Consider the following 20898-nt stretch of genomic DNA (forward strand, 5'->3'; position numbering starts at 1 on the left):
TCGCTTTTATATAATAGAGTAGGCCCTACATGAGCTATGAACGACAAAAAAATTTAACAGACACTCTCCCTCATTGCTGCAAAGAAATGTCAATATGATTCCAGTTGGTCTCAAAGTATGGTAATATATCCAGACTTCTTTTAAAGAGAAATATGGTTTTGGCTTTAATAACTTTTAAACAAGTGTTTTACAGTTTCCCCATGGAAAGTGTTGTAGAGTTTGCTTGATATATTAGTTTTGCAGAGTCATGAACAGAGAAGGAAAAATCAACCTGTGAAAAAACAGGGATTATGAATATATTCCTATGAACTTTCTGCTGGTTGGTAGCCAAGCTGACCGCTACTGTTAGCAGAATATGGGCATAGTTCTCACTTGTCAACTACTCAAAATGGTGTATTTGCACTCTCTCTGTATAAATCTAGTTTTAAAACTGATAACTTGGCCAAAGTACAAGGAAATTTACTTCCATTAACTCAGAGTTTCACAATGAAAAATAACTTGCAAATGTCTACAAGTAATGCTAAAATCTGCAAAATCATCTCCTAGCCTCCTAAAGGACTGTTGATGGGCAAATAAGTTATCCAAATATGAGAGATTCTTCTGTTTTACAATTTATCAGGCTGTCCCATTAATTTCTCATGTTCTGCCATTGACAAAGTCTTAAGTTATTTGGATAAGAGGAACAGGAAAAAATTATCTTCCTTAAAGTATTTCCTCATCTATGGAACTGTTGTAGCTAGCTGCTTATTCAAGAAGAGCACATTTTATCTCTCCCTGCTTAAAATCATGTTATTAGTAGTTGTCTGATCATCTAAATGTATGATTGCATAATGCACACAGTTACCCGAAGTTTTATAGATTTGTACTTAAGGAAAATCAAATACACCTTCATTAGTAGTACCAAACCAGTGTAGATTAATTTTCCGTACAAACCAGCCTGTTGAAGAGTTGTAAGTAAGCTGCATTGTGTCTTTGCACAAAAGTGCAAAGCATTTGCATATTTCAAATCTGTGAAGCTTCATTGATGATCAAAGAGAAATAATCACTGCTGCGCATATTTTGTGTCAGACAGCAGTATGGATATACATTTCTACTGCTGAAATCTTCATTTTTTATGTTCCCAATTATTAAAGCACACAGAATGTAAAGTATATGAAATCATATCCAGTAGATTAAAATAAAGGTACTCTAATTGTGATTTTTATTTCCACATAGAGGCTTGTTTGTGGGCTTTTTAGCTGCTTAAATAAAGTTCCAACCACAAATATTTATGTGTGTAAAAGCTATTTTAAAGCAATTCTTACGGAAATGAATTTGCGTATTAGCACAAGAACTGCTAAACAGATTTAGAAGGGGTTGCTTTTAGGAGTAGGTTAGTTGAAAACTATTTTGAAGTATGAAGACCACCATTTTGTTTGCATTAAAAACAAATAAGAAACACAGAAGGTTCCAATGAAGCATTGCAGAGGCTAAAATGAGCTTTTTGACTCCAAAGCAAACAAATGAACAAATAGAAAACACAAACAGTTATTTGCATGTGTTCACAAGTGCCTCACAGCTCCTATGGGAGCATCTTAGACTTCAGTGGAATAATTAATCAACGTTTCATTTAGGTGTTTAGACTTTATGCTTTAAAGCTTTTTATTTCCTTGTGCACTGTGCATTAGAACAAAACCCAATAAAATGGATTAGAAAGTAAGCATATATACTTCTATTGATGTTAAATATATTTCGTAGCCACTATTAAATCCATTAAGATTTAGTAAATATATGTCTCAGTAACTGGGGGGGGGGGGGGGGGGGGGGGGAAGGGATAGTTTAAGAAACCTATGCAATAGGATGCAGTTCCATATTAAATTCTTGAAAATTAACACAAGAAATATCTAGCCAGCAGACCAGAATGCAGAATTTTTCAGAATATGAATAAAAATCCAAAGTTTTTGTTTGTTTTTGAGTTAAAAAAATAGGATCAATGTGCAAAAAAAAACCATTTCATTAAAATGTTAGACATGTTTATGCCTACTGGACATGGATTAGAGGTGCTCTTTTGTTATGGTTAAGTAGATAAAATCCTATTGATTGAGGATTAAAAAAAAATGTCATGCATATAAGGCACAGATCATGGGTCTGTAGTAATATGCATTGCTGTGAAATATTGTAGCAGCTGTGAGGAGTCATGATGTTTATTGTGCCAATGAATTGAAAAGCAGAACCTATTTCAAAACACAGAAGACTGGAAAATAAAACAGGCTCTGGCATGTACTATGCATCATATAGTATACTTGGATTGGTCAAAGATTTTTGCCATTTCATCATAGAGATTTCACTGAATGAACATTTCTGAAGTAGTAAAATGAAGAAATAGCAGTCAAGTAGAGGTGGGTTCACAAGTAAGAATATTCAATACAACATTCATTTCCTACAAAATAGTTAAAATATGTGTATGCCATTTCATTGCAGCAGGAAAGGTGCTGCCTTTTTACTATGCCTTTTCTTCTGAAAAGTTTTGTCAAACTAAGATGGAAAGGCATAGTTCTACTTTGCCAATGACAACTTATTTAACACAGGAATCACAAGGCACCCCTGGGCCTCCCTTGCAAGGGCCAAGTTTGTAATTTCTCTCCATATTCCTGCAAATCAAACTCATTAAACTGATATTGAATGTTGTTGCCAGAAGGCCAACAACCAGTCCCAATGGTAAGGGACAGGTAGTCAGACTGTTAGGCTCATTTTCTTTACACATGAGTAGGTGACTCCCTCCATAACAGCTCCAAACACAATCTAATTTTGTTTTGCTTTGTTTTGTTTTTGTCTTTTAATGTTAGACAACAAGTGAGAATATCTCAATCTAGTAGGAACGTTGAACTGAAAATTGTTAACAGATTTTGCTGTATTTCATGATAAAGAGGAACAGTATGGATTCTTTGTCTTAAATACTTTCAGAGGAATCTTAAGCAAGAGCAGGAGTATTATGGCATCAAATTGTCATTTTTTCACTAGCACTTGAATACCCAATTGGGCTTAATTGCCCTCCGGTGAATGCAACAGTATATATCATTTTAGCCTAAATTTAAAACATCATGAACATTTACCCCAAAATATTAGATTAAGACCATCTTTTTAATGCAAATAATGCAATACCATTTATGCTTGTCCGTGGAGGACAGGATGAGACATTGAGACTGGTAATGAAAGACAATAAGCGCAACTACTTTCATTCACCTGTTAGACAGAACCGATTTTTTTCCCCTCTGCCAGTGTTGGTGAGGCTGTACTTGGAGTAATTGTGTCCTGTGTGTACTGTGTCCATTTCTGGGCTCCCCAATACTACAGACATGCGCATACTGGAGGGAGTCAAACAAAGGGACATGAAGAGGATGAAGGGACTGGAGCAACTCTCCTACAAGGAAAGTCTGAGAGAGCTGGGAGTGTTCAACCTGGAGAAGGGGAAGCTTGGGGAGATCTTATAAATGTGTCTAAATACCTGAAAAGAGGGTGCAGAGAGGATAGATCCAGTCTCTTTTCAGTGGTGCTCAGTGACAAGATGCAGTGGGCACAAACTGAAACACAGGAGGTTCCCTCCTAACACCAGGAAGCACTTCCGTGTTCTGCGGGTGACGGAGAACTGGCACCAGCTGCCCGGAAAGGCAGGTCTTTTTCCTTGGAGGTGCTCAAAAATTGTCTGGACATGATCCTGGGTAACCTGCTCTAGGTGTCCCTGTGCTTGAGCAAGGGGGTTGGACCAGATGGTCTCTGGAGAGTCCCTCCAATCTCAACCATTCTGTGATTTGGTGATTCGGATATTAAATTCATCTTTAAAGTCTGATCATGAGACTTCTGATTTTGCCAAGAATATTTAAGTACACGCATATACACATACAGAAGCATAGACTAAAAGAGACCTTTGGAGGTCCCAGATAACAGCAAACTTCCAATCCAGATGAGGTTGCTCTGACTTTATCAAGCCCAGATTAGAATAGCTACACAAATGGACACTCTGGAGTCTAGGGAGCCTGGTCCAGTCTCATACTCTTGTCCACTCTCAATCCAGGTTCATTTGTTTATTATGCATCTGTTACTGAACTATAACACCCTCATGGCAAACAAACCTGGTCACACTTGCTGTTGCTATGCACTTTATTCTTTGTGTATTTACATACAGAGTACCTAACTCCCTGTGATATACAACTGAAGAAACTAAAAGATATTATGAAGGAAAATCATACCTACTGCAATTAAGAGTGGAAGGACTCGGCTGCATGTGGCTGAACTGATGTTTTCCCAGAGGTATTGACACATGAGTGAAAGCTCATAATCAGCTCTTTTTATAAGCACTAGATAATATCACATTCATTGCAAGATTGGTCTCCAGTCTCACAAGGGCACCTTGAAATCCATGTATCTCTGCGTCAAACAAGTCACTATAGTTTTACTAGCTGTAATCTTTAACAATAGTTCATGTATGCATACATGCAAAAACTCTTGAAGAATCTAACTCTGATTCACGTTCATAGTTTAAATGGAGGTACCCTTTGATCAAATTATCCATCTATCTACTTGTGTGCATATTAAAACAGAGCTAATTAAGATGGAAAAAACAGCAGCTTTCCAAAAGGTAATTTGGAGGATAAAATATAGTCTTGATCCAGGACAGAGAAGAAAACATAATTTTCTATGCACAGTCATTTTGGACGGGTGGGGGGAAATTATCTATAGATTGCTAGTGTGTAGGTGTCTGGAGATAATGATGAAAGTTTATTTTTAAAACAACATGTTGTCAAAACAGGCATATGCAATTTCATCATAGATTGTTTAACTACAAACCCTTATGACATGCACTAACAAAATAACCATTACAGTGATATTATCCCCTTCTTAATTCAGCAGAGTGGCAATAGTTTTAGCCTAAATCATTCTGAATAGCTTCCACTACAAAGTTTATCATGTTTATCATGTAACTCTGAATTATTTGTATTTGTATTATACTGTAACATAAATGTTTTCAAAATATTTTGGAAAGTATTTCAAAAGACAAACTTAATCCAATTCTATCTGCCAGAGCATCCACCCACAGAAACCTGAAAAATCACATTACTTCTTGAGTCAAATTTCTCTCATCTTTTCACCTAATTTTGTTCTCTGATTTATATGCCAGAGATATAAATGTAGAAGTATTTATAGTCATTGCAATGTTGGATTGAAAATAAGTTTTCTACTCTTGTAAAACCAGTGAGTTAAGTGTTTTCATTTATATGCATACACAGTAATGTAAATTATTCACATAAACACACTAGTTCTGATGCTATTTTTACCATGGTTAGTGCAAGATCTAATTAAAGACTTGGATGCCTTAAACAGCCTAACTGTCCTATTGTTGTTTTTTGTTGGTGGTGGTGGTGTTTTTTTTTAACTTGTGAACAAGGTAAGTGTGAAGAGCAAATGGCTCGTTTTGCTTTTTCTCTCAAGCAGCATCAGAATTACATGAGAAGAGAAAGAAAATTGAGAGTGTTATATTGAGAAATGGGCATGTTCATGCATGAAGTTCAAACAAAATAAGCTGGCAACACAGAACAAAGTTCACTGGGTAATTCCAAATACTTTCTTTGGGTAGTGGTCAGAGGGCAGTGATCACAGAGCTAGCATAATAAAGGCTTTTTCAATAAGTAAACTGCTAAAGGAATTAAAAATGCCCTTTTTCTCACACACTTCCCTTGAAGTACAGACATATCACCAAGACCCTAGCAGCATACTGACTTTCTGTATGCCTGCTATGTTCTGTACACCTGCTACTCAGCTCCATATGCTGTACTGTCCTGCTTTTTTCTTTTCTTTTCTTTTTTTTTTTAATGTTTCCTATGTAATTTTGCTCTTCTCCAATTTAAAACATGGAGAAGAGCTCTAAGTCTACAGGTGTGGCCTGGGAAGTAAAGGCAGCTGAAGCTGCCAGGATCTAGATATGTAATTTAGGTTAACCTACATGACGACCACAGTTAAAACTATAGTAATGCAGAACGCTAAAAAGGAAGCTTGGAGATTATCTCAAATGTAAAGCACCGCTGTAAACATCAGGGAATGGGGCTGATACTGTTCAGTCCTCCTGGAAATGTTACTGTTACTAAGGAATCCTAGAGCTAGGCTGCAGTGAGGTATATCAGAATATCCCTGATGCTAACAGACCTTGTTCTGTACTAAACTGGAAGGAATGATACAAGGAAATACAAATGTAATTAACAGTCACCCTTGTATCTTAATAGCATGACCACAAATTGATCTCTTTTGTGTCTTTGGCATGAGTTAGTCCATACTCATGTGGGTATTTTCTAGACAGTAATCTATATAACTTCATGAAGTAATTTTTTCCTCTAGCTTGTGAATATGTAAATATGTTTTGTATAATTATTTACATGATTTAAATACACAGTTTCATAGCCCTGCCTGTCTTAAGACTTGTGATGATAATCAGACCAAACAAAGAAGTATCTGATGGTATGGCAGATCCACTGTATACCGACAAAGAAAGCTTAAAGCCAAAACACATACACAAGAGATGGAGAATAGTTCTACAAAGTGGTTTTAAGTAATTCTCCACTGAATAGCCATGAAAAAGCATTAGGCATAGAGATGGGTGAGCACAGCTGTGGATTTCTATGTGATCCTGTATCAAGAGCTGGTCTGTGGATAATCCATTTAAAAATGCTCTTTGGCCTGAGCTAGCATGTGCCAAGTTTCAGCATCAATCATGGCATTCTGCCTTGCCCAGATAGAAGCCAGTCAAAAACTAATGTGATTACATGGCCATGATAGCTTTTAACAGGAAAATGGTTTACAAACTTGCAATTGGATTTGATCTGATAATCCCTTGAAAGCAAAAGTGGCTTTTCATGTGCTGATGCTGAATGACTGTTTCTAGAAAAGGCAACAGGAGGCAAAAATACAAAATAAAATCGTTTCTCCTTTTTCTTTAAGTCTTCAGTGTGTTACAGTGCTCATCACTTACTTCAGAGGTTATAGCTCAAATATTTCCCTGAGAAGAATGAAAGATCCATTGGGATGCAGTGGGCATACCTTGATCAGTATAATATATACTGTAAATGGCTGTATTCTTTGCAATCAACAATGCAGACCGTTGCAGCTGTATTAGAAAGCAGCAATAGTCCAATATGTCAACAAGGACCATTAAATTCCCTTTGTGCAGCTGTGATATAGTGAGCTTTGTATTATTTACAGCTGAAAATTGCTTATTAGCTGTATATGAAAATCTGAAATATCTTAGCACCACTATTCTATGTCAGTTTAGCAGAACTAAGTTCTATTTTAGTTTATTAGAACTCATTTTATCTAACTAACCAAAATTCATTACTTTAGACTACAGCATGAACAAGACAGAATGAAAATCACTCTACTGATGCTAATTGTTCCATTTAAATCAAGTGGGGTTTGCACTTTAAACAGCAACTTGTTGCACTGATTTTCCTGTCGGTTTTTTTGTTTGTTTTGTTTTGCTTTTCCAAAGTTTACTATGGAAAGACAAAAAGGATGTAGAGCACAAAGCCTAAAAGTTTTGCCTTCACAACACATGGGCCTATCCCAGCAGCAAATTTTAACCATTTCAATCACCCAGCATGAGGCTTAAGGTCAGCTCTAGACAGAGAAATCAGAATGCACTGCAAACCCAGAATAAGAGGCAGCATAATGATCTCCTGAGTAGATGCATACAGAGACTACATTTGCCTGCTTCCATTCATCTATCACAAGCAGCACTTTTAGTGGAAAAACTAGGAACATTTCATGGTTCATCTTATTATGATTTAGTAGTTTACAATTACTTGATAATTTGAATTAATTCATATTTAATTTTTTAATCCTTCTGGAACTAAACACTTGTATTTTCCCCACAATCCCACCTAGGAGAAGCTAATTTCAGGAGTTGTCTGTAATCTGAGGAGCTCTAGGCAAGTATAAGCATTGTGAATCCAGTTCTTATTTGACCTTAGGCTGCCCCTTCCTTGACTCTCAGTAAATCTAGGCTATGGTATAACATTGTGGCTTCTCTGCAACCTGATACTTAGAGCACACCCCTCATTTTAGCTTCCATTCCTGTCTAAGGTTGCATCTGCCTGCCAGTCTTCCATAACTGGAGAAAACAAGAGCTCGTTTTGTACAGTGACTTTTCATCTGTCAGATGTCTCTGCATTCTTCACTCTGCTATTGATATTAATACTTCTTTACACCATGAATTTGGGAGTGTTTTTTTTTTCTTTCCCCATTTTTATGTTTGCTTGTTTGTTGGTTGTTTTTTTTTTCCTCTCCAGACTGCTTATACGAGTCTCTCTCTCTCTCTTTTTTTTTTTTTTTTTTAAGGCTTTTAGATATTACAAGAAAGTTTATTGTTGGCAAAAGACAAAGAACTTCTTGCATTAAAAACTGAAGCATACATCATCCTTTCTGTTGAATAATTTATTAGTCCAAACCCCAAGAATACCTTAGAAAAATCTGAAATCATACCTCCCATGTACATACCACACCCACACCCACAAATGCTGAGCAGCTGAAATCTCTCCCTACTAACTAATCAGTATATCTGAGCCATTTGTTTTTGTGCCAAAGTAATCTATGGTCAAAGACTCAGCCAAAGGTATGCCAACTCTGAGTGTTTTTGTTGCTTTGCATCTGGAATTAAATGAATTTTCAAACCTCAGACTATGTTCAAAAAAAAAAAAAACTGTTAAAAATATGTTACCTCTTCATATGGCAGGGAAGCTAGCAGGTCTGTGTAAGCTCTATTCTTCACAGAAAATCACTGGATCTTGCCTCAGTATAATGTGAGAAATGTGGGCAAAAACTAAAGAGGGTGGGTAGTGTTTATGGGCAGGATTCTTCAGACTGAAACCTCAGAAAAGGTTTCAAAGGGCTGGTTCATATCCAAAGACTTGACTGTCAGTTTTGAACTGTGCCAAAACAAACCAGTGACCTAAAAATAAGACTGCACTGTGTCTACCATTTCTGCCTTGTTCTATTTCTTTCCCGAAATAAAGAACAATTGCACACAATCCATTAGGAAACAGAAAGAACATGAGGAAGAAATTTTCTCAGTCATTTCCCATTGAACAAAGACGTGAACCAATTGAAAAAGGGTAAGCAGACAACTGGTTTGCAGCCCACACCAGGCAAATGAAGAAATAAAGTCAAGTCTATCTATCTTTCTGGTTTCTATAGCTCTTTCATTTAAAAGAGAAAAAAAATAGGTCAACAGACTAGTGAGGCTGCCTGTTTCCTATTTCACCTTAATTATTTTTAATTTCTTAATTAATTTGAGAATATTAACATTAGCTTTAATGTTAAGGAGACTACTTCTTTGTAATCAGATTAAATGATTCCAAGGTCTTTCATGTGCTTTCTAGTTCTCCTTTCAAGGGCTTTCATAACTGCTTCCTCCTATTTATATTTCTCCAACCACAAAGCCTGTGTCACTAAGAGAGACTTCTGCTTTTGCCTGTAAGAAAAGTTAAATCTGTTATTTTTGGAAAGGTGTTTGGCAGCATTTGTGCTGACTAATTACTTTGATTTCTTTCATCTTGTTTTCTGTTTTACATCTCTTTTATTTTGTATTAACCCCTTACTGCTAACATTCTCTGGGCAGCAATCTTGAGGAAGCATGTTGTCGACAGCTCCCAAACAACAGGCAGAGACACTGGAGTATTTCAGTGTGACAGGCTGCAAAAGCATCCCTACTTTCTTGATGGGGTCACATTGAGAGATAAGCTGTGATGGGTCACATGTTTTCCTTTTGCACTGTTTGTTTCTGCCCAATTGAGCAATGGCAGCAGGAGACATTTTTCTCCTAGCACTCATCAAGATGTAATAACAGGGTTCCTATTGTCAGAGAGGCAAGCCTTGCTTTTGTTGGCACTGATAAGGGATTTAATGTAAACATCGGCCTTGAAAGACAACATACTTGTAGCTAAGAGAATACAAAAATGTCTAATAATAACATATCTTCATTCTGAATTCTGACACGTGGTTCTGAGATTGGCAGTCTTTCCTGTTTTGAATCATAAGCCTAACACCGTACTTTAAGCTACAACAATCCAATAAAAGACACAGAGGTTAGAAAACAAGGTGTTTTTCTCTTCAAGAAGTTTGTTTGAGGCTAAAACTGACAACAGCCGGAGCTTTCTCACAAAGAAAAGGATGAGAAAAAAAAGGGCAGGATCCTAGCCCTACCTGCTTCTGCCTTGGCCAGAAGAACCAGCCAGGCAAAGATATGGAAGCAGCTCACCTTGCACTCCTTCAAAGGGCTAGCAAGGATGACACTGACAGGTGGTATGCATCAAAATACAGTGCCTCCTGTTCTTTGGCATTAGCTATCAGACTTTATTGTACTTTGCTCCAGGCCTGCAGGTGCACAAAACACTTCAGGAGCTGCTAGTCCAAAACACCTCCCAGCTTGGTACATGCTGTCCCTATTCTGCTTGCGGACAACAGATCTCAAGACAAGATTTGGCATGCTGGCAATATTTTTTATCTAGCTATTAAAAATTGTTTAATATTCTAAGTCTATCTATTAATTCTTTCCACAAACCAGAAAACCTCAGGCATTGTTGGAGGCAAAAATACACTTTGGTATACTAGCCAGCTCTCTCCTAGTTTCAGAAAAGGGATGGAATGAAAAAGAAACCACCTGGTATTTGGCCACTGCTATAGTTCTTAGCCAGTGGAGCAAAATTAGATCACACTGAAATGCAAAGTCATGAGGAAGAAAAAAAAAAAAAAAAAAAAAAAAAAACAAACAAGACCTGAAGTTTCAAGCTTGTTCATCTAACACTAGGGATTTAAAATCCTGCTCAGGCAGGTAACAAAGCTGGTCACCTGTTACTGAGGTCACAGGACCTCCACCAAGCCAAGCACAAGCATTTGATTTTGCTGATTTGTTTTTTCTCTGTCAGAGCAATGTCCAAACATAAAGTGTTTTGGAACATTATATAGTTTACTTTTAAGTCTCTGGGTGGCCTGAGAGTAATTAGCCATAAGATCCATAATTTCACCATGATCAAGGAGACCTGTCACAATGACATTCATTTTTCTGTTGCCCACATAAAGCCAAGGGTAATGACTGCCAGATATATCCCATCCACTTTGCCTAAGTCTTATTGCCAGGGAATGCGAATACTATGATTATGAAGCTGGGCACTTTGCTGTATTATGTCAGATTCTTTTTTAAACTGCCATACAATTATCTTCCAGATTCATGATTTATATTTAAAATGTCTCTAGTCACAGTGCTTTAAAACATAAAATGAGTGTGTAACCAATCCAGTGATGTCTCTCTAAGTTTACAGTCTGGAACACTGGTTCAAAATGGCATAAATTGCCTCGTACTTCCCGGCAGGATGTTATTGCTGAAGTCTGGTGACAATTCTCTTAACATCAATTATTTCACTACTGATTTTTGTGTTATATCACGCACACTGGACAGACCTACAGCTTCTGGTAAATGATAGTGTGCTGAGGTTAAAGATATTCACATCTTTTCTCTGCACATTTAAAGTAATTCTGTACCAGGTCAGCAAAGTCAGGGAAAGAATAACTACATTCCTTCCAAATCAAACTGCTCCCTTGATACTGAAAACCAAACGTTCTCTTATGCTGTTTTAGGTGCCTGAGGACCCAATTATCCCTCATCTAATTGCCAGCTTTCAGGTTTCTTTTAGCTTCTCAAATGTCTTGAGTTGCTGAATTTAATATAAATGATATCTAACATAAATATAATACTAGAAGACATACCTTTTTTTTTAACAGGGCTGTGCAAGAAAGTGAAAAACAACAAAGAAAGGACATCAAGTAACATAGATGCATAATTGCATGGTGCCTACCACACATTTCAAATCTAATGTGTGTCAGAAGTCACTGTGTATCTACTGTATCAAAATTGTCAGCGACACCCATAGGCAGCTACTGCTTCAAGGAGAGGTTACTGCTTGGTCTACAGAGATGCACCTAAACCATCTTCACCTCTCCAGAAAACTTTCCAGCTTTCTAACAGGAAGTGAATACTGTAGCATGTCATGAATGTGCCATGGTCACCTTCCCGGCTTCTGACAAATTTATGAGCAAGTTTTTGTCAAGAACAGTTGAATAGGTTACTCCATAATATGCCAGTGTACTTGTGGGAGAAACAAGACAGAAACATTTTTATTTACTAAAAACATATGCTGCCTTTTCCAGATCATTTGGTTAATACAGGTGAAAGAGTGGGGAAACAGAGGGAGCAAGCAATATAGAATAAACTGTATTCTACTCTACCTGCAGCATTTGGCACACAGACAACTCACTAAACAGTTTCTTAGTAGTGATAATCAACAAGTCAGTTTGTCTGTCTGTCTCCAGTTCAGTCATGTTTTGCTATCACAATAGTTCCAGTCATCTTCTTTTTTTCTACATTGCAAGTCTACCAGTGGGAGAATTATTCTGGCACTGTTTAATAATTCATTTCTGCAGTGTCCACAGGGTTTGCATGTAGCTATTTTTATAGCATGAGTGAAATTGCATTACACTGATTATTTTTGAACATTTGCTCTGTCACATCCTTTGAAACTTTAATTTTTTGTGGAAGATGAGTTGAACAAAGTAGTTCATGAACTAGATATAGGCTATACTAAATGAAGGACTAGCTCATGATGGGAGCAAATTTCATAGAATCAGAGTAGTTTGAGCTTGAAGGGACTTTTAAAGATCACCCAGTTTCAACCCCATTTTGTGTTTGCAGTGAGTCTCAGGGGCATCATTACAAGAGGACAAGGAGACATTCAGGTGAAGGAGGAGGACAATATGCCTTTATATATTAAGAAACCACTTTTTTTTTTTTTTCCAGACTGTATTTCTGATTCACTGTGCTTTCATAATAACTCCAAGTACATGTGCCATTGTGTCGTGACAGCTTTTCACTAACTTGTATAGGGAAGAAACATTCAGGAAAAAGGAAAAGGTAAATTTGTATCTTGCAAATTTTGAGGCCTCCATACTCTTCAGTCGGAGTCCTCCAAACTCTTTTTTTCCCCTTTTTCTCCTTCTTCATGAGACACTTTTATCTTACCAGGTGTCTTTCATCTCTCTTTATTCATTTATATTCTCACATTCTACTTGGTCTTACAAATATTTTATGGAAATTTATACTCAATTACTGCTACTTCTTCCTTCAGTTACCTATATTTTTTTAATTGGGGGGGGGGGGGGGACGGGGAGGGATGGAGGAGGAGGGAGAATCACGAGGGACTTTTTTCCCTAAATGTCCAAACAGATTGTTTCTCACACTCATGATGTTAGGGGGAGGGCAGGTCAAAAAACCTGCTTTGCATTGATGAGCTGTTTATAAGAATAAAATCTTGCCATTGTTTCTCTAGATGTAATCAAGATGCATATCTCAAATGTGACTTGTAAAACTCTATGACCACATTGATAAAGCAGCAAGCTCAATATAAACCAGGCAGCAAGGTAAAATGGTTCTGCCAGACAAAGTATTAATAGCTTTCTTGAAAAGCTTTACTGTAGGTTGGTTTAGAATAGAAAGAAAGTAAATAGCTAAAAATACCAAAAGAGAAATATTATAACCTTTTGCATTTGGAGAAAAGTATTCTTATGTCACAATACCAGGAGATTATGTACTGCAAAAGAAATATGAGATCCTGAATGAAAATAAATGTATTATAAAAATGGAATTGTCTAGGACCATCATACTATCAGGCAGGGATGAACATAAATAGGAATAGAAATAATCAAAAGTGGATTAAAAGTGTTAGTATGAAACTGCCTAGAAGCAAGGGTGAGTATAATAGCGAAACTTGGATTAGAAAGCTTCTTTTTAAAAGCAAAGATTCATATTCAGGATAAAAACAAACAAACAAACAAACAAAACCATATTGCATAGAGATACTACCCATATAAGTAGTATCCATAGAGATACTACTTTTCAGGGGCAGTTTTAGAGTGCTGAATCTAAGGTCAAGGCAAAGAACAGCCCAAACTAACAGAACTCAATGGACAAAATCAAAGTCCCAGGAATCAGAAAGTAACTAAACTAGGATCACCTATGCCATCTTGCTTCAGGCTCCCACCACATTATCATGAATATTATTACATGTTCATGTATTCTTTTGCTACATTCAGTGAATAATGGCAGAACATAGAGTAAATATTGTTTATTTAATAGGAAGCGAGACATTCATTTTTCAAAGCCTCCAGCTGCAATGAAAAATAGTCTTAAGGTACTATGATTACAATCACCTTCATTATAAGAGCAGGTCCATGGGAACAGGTCCTGTACGTGATCATGCAAATAAAGGTAATACCTTTAATATCACAGGATGCAAACCTCTGTCGTGCATGTCTTCATTTTGAGTGCTTGGAAACTGCATTTCCTTAATGGGACCCTTTCTGTATGCATTTTCTGAAATGCAAACTGAAGTAAAACAAAATTAAAAAAAACTTGTTGTATCTTGTCAATAATCCATATAGATTGTCAGTATAATGGGGAACTACAACAGAGGGTTGTGACACTAAAGGAGTGTCTGCTTGAACTCTAATTGCTGAATAGGATCACATGACTGTGGTCCCAGAGCATTTTGCAATCTCTACCTATTCTTTTCCATTTTCTCCAATTTGTTCCACACCAGGCTTTTCCCCATAAGTTAATTGGTTTTTCCTTTCCCATTCTTCATGACTGCACAATGATTATTTCCCTCTGTAATCTCACTTCCACAGTTTTGTACATCTTGTCTCAATGTTTCACTAATAACTAGATTTGTCCCTGGTGATCCCAGCCTCCAGGCTTGGGTTCCTTCCTTTCCCTGTCCTGGTTCTGATGAATTGTACATCACAGCCACCTCCTTCACTTCCAGCTGATAGTCCAGGATTTAACACCTCTGTATTTGAGACTCAGAGAGATTTTCATCTCTCATCTGACCTGTGGCTTCAAACTTTTAAGCTAGATTTCTGACTTTTCCCATTTCATTAATACAGATCAGAGAAAAAATGATCCCCTGATTTGGACAAGAAGCCTAATTTAGAAGCCTGTCTCTATTCATGGATTAAAATCTCTAACAGATTTTAAAGCAAAATAGTTTTGTAATTTTCAGGCATAATTTTAGGTGGTATGTGCATCATCTATACTGCCTGGACAGTCACAGCAATGATGCGAGCCACCCTATTTCTATGGAGAAAAAATAAGATTTTTTTTTCATGATGAAACATAAGAAATCTACCCAGTGTTTGTATACTATAGTTCTTTAAAAGATAGAATAACAGGATTGGGATTCAAAAGGGACAGAAAAAGATGACAGAAATTTAGTGTGGTGGGCCAACCCTATTTCCCTGAGCAAATAGTCTAAAAGAAGAAATATTCTGAATATTGATATCATGTCTGAACAACCCCTATATGCACAGATTGAGTTGCAATTCAGGGCTATGTGTCCTCTTATTCCTTTTGTACCCTGGTACTAATGAGTGTGTTGCTTTTGAAGAGACTCAGTTATGTTACCTTAAGGATGAATATCCCTAAATTTTGCTTCTACATAAAAGAAGCTAATGGGAAAGCTATGCTACAGTTATCTTAGTGTGATCATTCACAACATCTTACAGTATAAGAGAACATAAGTGTATCTCTACTTGCAATAAAGGCTGCCACTGTGTATACCTATCATTTTTCTATCTATTCAGAGCAAGTCAATTTGTATGGTGTTACATATTGCAGTTTTATTTTCCATTAGTAATGCAATGTTTACTGTTATCTTATGTATTTTTTGTCATAAGAACTGTTGTAATTAAAAATGTATTTGGGTGACACTTATTTTTTCTATTTCTAAAACATCTCCCAGTTAGACAAAATTGCTGCTTACTCAATCTCATAACTGAAAAAAACTGCTAATAGAAAATTCATGGATAGCAGCTCTGATCCCCTCTAAAAGCAGATGATGATCTGAACGGGCTATTAAAACATTGTTTTAATTAGAACAATGGTTATGTTTTGGTGGCTTCCATTATACAAGGCTAGCCCTATAGATTCTCTATAATTCATGACTCACATTGACTTTACAGGGAGATGCAAGTAAATCTTTCTTCTTACACCTAAAAAAATTAAGGTAAGGAAAGCTCTAGTGCTCATTTTTTCCAAGCATTTTCTAGAAAGTCAATCCCTCTTCAATATTTAAGGTGGGTGGGGTTTTTAGTTTAGAACATTATCTGATAACCAAAGCTATAGTTTCTTTTGGATTTATTCGTTTATGTTAATTTCTGCATTTATTCACAATGATTGAAATAAGATTGATAATGTATCACACACAAGCTTATTAGAATCAGTCAATTATAATGAGAACTTATAATCTGAATCTGAAAGAAGGCACTCAAGTGGAAATTATTTTAAATTGTTAGCATCAATCTGAATCCCTATAATTGCTTATAATGATAAAAATTTTCAAATACCATGATGTAGCTGAGCTATGCAATTCCATACTATACACTCAGAGTATTTTATATTTAATTATGTAGTTTCTGGAGATCATTCATTAAATCTTGTGGTCGAGTGATCCAGCATAAAAGCTGGTCAGAGGTAAGGAGGCATACAGCTCAGTCGCATATTCCACCATTACATCTACCATGTATTGAACAAAATACCTTGCTTCCTAGTCCCCATTACCCCAGCAGTAGTTTTATATCACTTTGTAGCTCCACTCCTAGCCACATGCAACTCATTCAGGGGGTAGAATGCTGGAAGTGTTCAGGGAGTAAGTCAAAGGTTCTACTGTCATTAATTTAAAAGTATGCTTGAAATGTCAGACCAGCACAAGAACAAAAAGTTACCTAGTCTATCTCTTGCTACTAAGACAGGCTAGACCATCTGTAACAGACGTTCACCTAGCCTTTCTTTCAAAGCCTCCAATAACTTAAAAAAAAAAAAAAAAAGGCAGCTTGTTTCAGTTATTAGTTATCCATGTATTTAGAATTAGTTATCCATGTATTTAGAATATTATCTCTTTCAATTTAACTTACAGCCATTTTGTTGCAAATTCATCCAATTTTGTCCTCAAGTGGACATGGAAAATAATTGAATACCACTAAGTACAACCTTTGGATACTGTGTCCATTAACGTTTATAAATGTGTCTATTAACAGTGTAGAAAAATGCCTAAGTTAACTCAGTTCTTTTAAACTTTACTCAGAAATCATATTGTCTAAATCTTTTAGCATTTTAGTTCTTCTCTAAACACATTCTAACTTGCGTACGTCTTTCATAGAGAGCAATTCCTAAGATTAGACACATCACTTTAGCTGAGGCCTCACTAGACATGGAAACCACAGAGTAATTTTTATCTGTGTTATGTATAACACAGCTGCTAATACACCCCAGAAAGAAATTTTCATTTTTTAACCACATCATACTGATGGTTTACATTTATTATGTTGCTTTATGCTATATCCTGAAAATACTTTTCCGTAAGTCTTCTTAAACTAAGCAGTGATTCCTAATTTTGTATTTTTTCAATATTTTTGATCCCCAAATGCATTTATCTTTATTGGATTCAGCTAATTTCTCCAATTTGTTGCATTCGTTAGATTTTCAATTTTGTTTGTTTGTATTAGGATATTTTGCTGTTGAAGCTCTAATTTAATTTCTTTGAGTTATAGCTTTCTACCCTACTAGTTATCCTTTCATTCTGTCTTCCCAGGAAAACCTACCTACTAGCTCTTTCAATGTGCTGATTCTCCTTTTTTGAAATATACATCTGACAGTCTTTTCTTCCTCTTCCATCCATGCATCCTCTTCCTAGAATCCCAGATACATCATGATTGCTTACATGAACATGTCTTCTGGTTTTGGATTTTCAAGCGGTATTGTCTAGCTAGTTAGAATCACACCTAAACAAGCTAGAACCAATCATTTATTCAAATAAAAATATTGTGTCTGTCTGACAAGTCTCTATTCCTTGTATGAAAAGCAAAGTTAGTCTTACAGCAATACAAACTTAATTAAAACCACCTATTGCAACCCTGCTGTTTGGATGCATTACATAGCTACACAAAAATAGCCTCATCCACCTACTCGTTCTGTTTGGCAGTTTATAGTAAATCCCTAGCATTACATTAACCTTGTTCTTTTCCCCTTTCATCTTCACCCAAGTATCCAAGTACACTGCCTCCTTCTGAACTTCAGAGCAGGTATGTATACATTCTTGATCCACAGAGCAACTGTTCCCTGTATTTTTCATTCAGCATGGGCAAAGTTTTACCCTATATTTAAACTAGACATGAGCATTGCAACTATTTCACATAAATGTTGACTTATATCCTTAAGCCTCAAAACTAGCTTGGGTACTTTTCCAAGAAAACAAAGGATGACCCATTGTAGTGACCTGCATGTGTAACAGCCCAAGAACCATGTAGACTCAAAGTGCATGCTGTAAGGAGAAATTGGCTGAGTAGGTAGCAAAATGTATTAACATAAAAAGGCAGAATTTTATTAACACAACAAAATATCACAAAACATAGCCAAGCAAGTAAACAAGAAAAATCTGTAACAGCCCTATAATTATCACGTACATTAAGATTAATAATAGCAGAAATACCCATCCCATGCTCTTCTAATCAACAAATAGTAGATTACAGGGTAATTAGTAGGGAATTTATATATGATTATTATGTTCTAGATTACACAGTGACTAATTATAGTAGCAATCTGAAGGCATGTTAATAACCATGGAATCATCTGACAAAAAGAACATAAATTAAAGGTGTAACATGTTTCTGAATTGTATACATGATCAAACACGTATATAAATACATCAAAATAATTTTCATTATTTTATCCATTTCTCCAAAATAATGAAAAGTAATGCATCTAAGTAATATTTCTGAAAATCCTCAAGGGTGATTATCATCACAGAAGTATAAAATATTACTAGTGATTTATTGAATGACCATAAAAAGATCTGCATAAGCTTCCACTTTATTTGTTTTTTGGGGAAAAAAAAAAAAAAAAAAAAAAGGAAAGAAAGAAAAGAGAAATAAAAAGAAAAAAGACAATTCAGAAAGAATTTAAAAGACTAAGCATGGAAACATGGAGTTTTTGTGACTGTTAACCAATTCCAGCATGCAATGTATAGGACAATCTCCATCCTTTAAAATGAGAGAACATCCTTAAGAACTTAAAAACAATGTGCTTTCTTCCTGAAAATATAAAAACAAAATTTATGATATTTTCTAATTAAATCATATATAAAACTGTGTTCCTATGTCCACAGAGGTTCAGCAATAGTATGATTGTCTGAAGTTGTAGGGTATGCAGCAATTGCCTCAGATAAAACTTTCAGATACTGAGCATTAATGAAACTTAGCCCTTAATTTAGGAGCCAAATGTGAACTTAGAGTCTTCAATTTAGAAAGCCTTAAAAACAGTCTTGAGAAGGAAAAAAAAAAAAAAAAAAAAAAACCATAAAGCACTACATGATCACTAGTATGATTATTTTTTTAAATGACAGTTTATTTCCTGGGGGGAAAAATAATAATAATAAAAAAAAAAAGGCAGAAGAGTGGGTAATTCCCATGCAATAGAAAACATTTGTACAGTCCACTGCTATACCCGCTCCTTCATTTATCAATGGCTGCTTTCTACTACTGTACAAAACAATAACAATTATCTTTAAAATTGATGCACACTGTGGAATGGGCATGAAAAGAAGGCATGAGAGGTAATGGAACAGAGCATATACCTAGCAAAATTTAAATAGAAGAATGGAAAAGTTAAACACAGTTTCCCATAGGATCCTACTGGACAAAATGTCCAGCATACAGACAGACAAAAACATCATACAATGGGTGAGCAATTGGCTGACGGGTAGGACTCAAAGGGTTGTAGTAAATAGGTCTGCATGAGGCTGGCAGCCAGTCACCAGGGGGGTCTCCCAGGGCTTCATTTTAGGGCCAGTTCTTTTCAATGTTTTTATAAACAACTTGGATGTAGGACTAGAAGGTGTTTTGAATAAATTTGCTGATAATACTAAATTGGGAGGAGTCATTGACTCTGCTGAGGATGGAAAGACCTTGCAGAGAGATCTGGACAGATTGGAGAGCTGGACAATCACCAACTGCATGAAGTTTAACAAGAGCAAGTGCCAGCTCCTGCATCTGGGACAGGGCTATACATACAGACTGGGGGCAAGAGGCTGGAGAGCAGCCCTGCAGAGAGGGATCTTTGTTGATAGCAAGCTGAACATGAGCCAGCAGTATGCCCTGGCAGCCAGGAGGGCCGACTGTATCCTGGGGTGCATCAAGCATGGCATTGCTAGCCAGTCGAGGGAAGGGATTGTCCCACTCTACTCTGTGCTGGTGCAGCCTCACCTCGAGTACTGTGTGCAGTTCTGGGCACCACAGTACAAGAAGGACTTGAAACTGTTGGAGAGTGTCCAGAGAAGGGCTACTAAGATGGTGAAGGGCCTAGAGGGGAAGACATACGAGGAGCGACTGAGGTCACTTGGTTTGTTCAGCCTGGAGAAGAGGAGGCTGAGGGGAGACCTCGTTGTGGCCTACAGCTTCCTCACAAGGGCGAGTGGAGGGGCAGGCGCTGATCTATTCTCTTTAGTGACCAGCAATAGGACCTGAGGGAATGGTGTCAAGATGCAGCAGGGGAGTTTCAGGCTAGATAGATATCAGGAAGAGGTTCTTCACTGAGAGGGTTGTTGCGCACTGGGACAGGCTTCCCAGGGATGTAGTCACGGCACCAAGCCTGTCGGGGTTTAAGAAGTGTTTAGACTGTGCTTTTAGTAATATGGGCTTAATTTTGGGGTAGACCTGTGTGGTGCCAGGAGTTGGACTCGATGATTCTGGTGAGTCCCTTCCAACTCGGGATATTCA

This window comes from Cygnus atratus, chromosome 1, assembly GCF_013377495.2.
Source record: "Cygnus atratus isolate AKBS03 ecotype Queensland, Australia chromosome 1, CAtr_DNAZoo_HiC_assembly, whole genome shotgun sequence".
NCBI classification, from domain to species: Eukaryota; Metazoa; Chordata; class Aves; order Anseriformes; family Anatidae; genus Cygnus; species Cygnus atratus.